We start from the raw sequence: 2,958 nt of genomic DNA, 5'->3' as shown, positions 1-2,958 counted from the left end.
GGCCCCGCTCCCCTCCCCACCCCTCCGGGGCCGAGCGCGGGCCGCGGCGAACGGGCTGCAGGGCGGCCCGGGCCGGGCCGGGGGCGCCGCGCCGGGGGCTTCGGGGCAGGGGCCGGGGGCGCCGCGGCTGCCGAGGGGCGGCGAAGGGAGGGCGCGGAGCCGCAGAGGCGAGAGCGGCTGGGGGCCCGGCCGAGGGCCAGGGTCCGGGTTCGCGCTCCTCAGCCTCCCTCCTCAGCGCCCGGGCGGCGAGCGCAGCCTCCCGAGCCGCGACAAATGGCGGGGCGGGGCGGGGCCCGCGCTAATCTGGGCCGGGATATTCATGAGGGGGCGGTCCCGGGGCGGGGCCTCCGCCGGGAGGGGGCGAGAGAGGGAGGAGGCTTCCTGCGGGGCGCTCTCCCACCCGCCCCGACGTGGTGTGGTCGTGGGCGACCCTCCGCGTGCCCGCGTGCGTGCGTGTGCACGTGTGTGCACCGGCGGGTGTGTGACCACGTGTGCATCTGTGTGGGTGTGTGACTGTGTGAGATTGTGTGACTACGTGTGCATCTGTGTGATTGTGTGTGACAGATTGTGTGACCGCGTGTGCATCTGTGTGAGTGTGATTGTGTGTCTGTGTGTGTGACAGGGTGGGTGGATTGTGTGACCACGTGTGCATCTGTGTGAGTGTGATTGTGTGGCTGTGTGTGTGACAGTGTGGGTGAGGGATTGCGTGACCATGTGTGCATCTGTGTGGGTGTGATTGTGTGTCTGTGTGTGTGATAGATTGTGCCATCCAGTGAGTGCCTGGAAGAAGCCTCTGTCATGCTGCTCTCTCATAGTTCTCAGATATTTTTGTCTTTGTCCTTTTTTTAGTAGACTATAGACTTTTTTTTTTTTTGCTTTTTAGAGGGGAGAGGGCAGGGCAATTGGTTAAGTGACTTGCCCAAGGTCACACGACTAGTAAATGTGTCAAGTGTCTGAGGCTAGATTTGAACTCAGGTCCTCCTGACTCCAGGGCTGATGCTCTATTCACTGCGCCACCTAGCCACCCTGACTATAGACTTCTTGAGGGCAGGAGTTACTGAAAATGTTTTATTATTGCCTTTGACTTTATATATAGTACGTGCTTAATAAGTGCTTGTTAAATTGAAATCCTGTATCATAGGATCATCAGTTTAAAAGGAATCTTTTTTAATTTTTTTTTTAAAGCAATTGGGGTTAAGTAACTTGCTCAAGGTTACACGGCCAGTTATTATTTCTGGGTGTGGTGCTGAGTATCTGAGCCCGGATTTGATCCAGGTCATCCCAACACTGGAGCCGGTGCTCTTACTCGCTGAGCCACCTGGCCGCCCCTAAAAGGAATCTTAAAGTCCATTAGAGCCCAGACCCCACATTTTACTGGTAAAGTTCTAGCAGGTTCACTCTCCCAGGGTGAGCCCAGCCCCTACAAGGGATTTCCCACCCCACCCTCCCCATACCTAAATGAAAAAATTAAGGCCCAAGAAAAGAACTGTCTCAACCAGGGTCATGCCGCTAATATCTGAGTCAGGCTCTGAGGCGGGGTCCCCTGGTCTCAGGTCCAGTGCTCTCTCTACTCTACCAGGTACTCCAGAAGTAGAATTGGCTTCCTCTGGAACCAATGAGTCTTCAAACACAGGCTCAATGACCATTTGTCCCTTGTGTAGAGGTCTTCTTGAAGGTGTGAGTTGAGCTAGTGGCCTCTGATATCCCCTGAGGTTCTGAGACTCTTAATTCTGTCTCAGAGAATGAATGGGTCCTGCCTATCTCCATCTCCTAAAGGTGAAGCATGTTACCCACTTCCGATGGAGAAATGAAGGACTCAAAGGGCAGAATAAGAGATACATTCACATGTGGAGATTTGTTTTACTTGACTAGACACATTTGTTACAAAGATTTTGTTTTTTCCTTTTTTTTTTTTTCCAGTGGGGTAGAAGGAAGGAGGAGGAGAAGGAACTTAGGGATAGGTTGCCAAAAGAAAAAGACAAAAAAAGAAGGGGGGGGGGAGAAGAAGAGGGTTTTTGAAGCATTTTTAGGACAGTACAAGAAAGAATAAAGGCCAGAAAGAAACAAACAGGACAGTTTTGAATGCTACATGATGAATTTATTCTATTCTTAAAAGGAAAAATAAGCAGTATATAGCATTCATAATTTCATGTACAATTCTCTTTTTCTGGTCTACTTTATATATAGAAATGTTCTTTTTATTTGGTGTCTAAGTTCAAAATGAAAGAATAAAATGTAAAGAGTGAGTGCTGCTTAAGCATCACATATACTAAAATTGGAATGATACAGAGATTAGCATGGCCCCTGCGCAAGGATGACATGCAAATGCATGAAACGTTCCATATTTTTGAAAACTAAAAATCATTAAATGTTTAAAAAGAATGAGTGTCCCCTAAGGTGCTATCCTGGGGTTCTCTTCTTTTTTCTCTCTATACTTGTTCCCATGGTAATCCCATGTCATGGAGTGTGAGGTCCTTGAGGTCAGGCACCACCTTTGGCCTTTCTTTGTATCCCCAACACTTTTGCTCAATACTGGTGCTTAATAAATGTCTACTGGATGTTTGTCAAATGAATAAATGATGTCATACTCTCTGTGTGAGGGATATAGATGTGACACTGTATATTAGCAGTAAGTGATTGTGATAGGAAGTGTAGGTATATACATGAAACTGATTGTATATGTGATGATTGTAGGTGTATAATAAGGATTGTTAATATGAAGGGTGGAGATGTGACAGTGACTGTTCTGGAGTATAGGAAGAGGGAGGTAGTTGTGTATGGGACACTGTGACTAGGGGGTCCCAGAAATAGTGACGTGTGTATGTGTGCATGTGTGTGCATGTGCGTGTGTGTGTGTGTGTGTGTGTGTAAAACAAAGAAGACAGGCTGAGGAAGAGGAGAGAGACAGAAAGGATAAAGAGCTGCATATTGTGGGGAGTGGTAGGGAAAGGGCTGCCA

General features: G+C 49.0%; 1 non-coding gene across 1 annotated transcript; it reads left to right on the top strand.

Annotated features, from left to right (window-relative positions):
• Positions 1-2,246: 2,246 nt before the first annotated feature.
• LOC138163938 (U6 spliceosomal RNA) lies at positions 2,247-2,349 on the top strand. Its single transcript, XR_011168963.1, has one exon. It is a non-coding gene; the product is annotated as a U6 spliceosomal RNA (small nuclear RNA).
• The last annotated feature ends 609 nt before the right edge of the window (positions 2,350-2,958 follow it).

Source organism: Petaurus breviceps, unplaced genomic scaffold (assembly GCF_028583685.1).
Source record: "Petaurus breviceps papuanus isolate PSGF00001 unplaced genomic scaffold, PetGlider_PUasm1.0 188, whole genome shotgun sequence".
In the NCBI taxonomy this organism is placed as follows: domain Eukaryota; kingdom Metazoa; phylum Chordata; class Mammalia; order Diprotodontia; family Petauridae; genus Petaurus; species Petaurus breviceps.
Note: the sequence above shows the minus strand (reverse complement) of the source record. Positions and strands in the feature narration are given on the sequence as shown.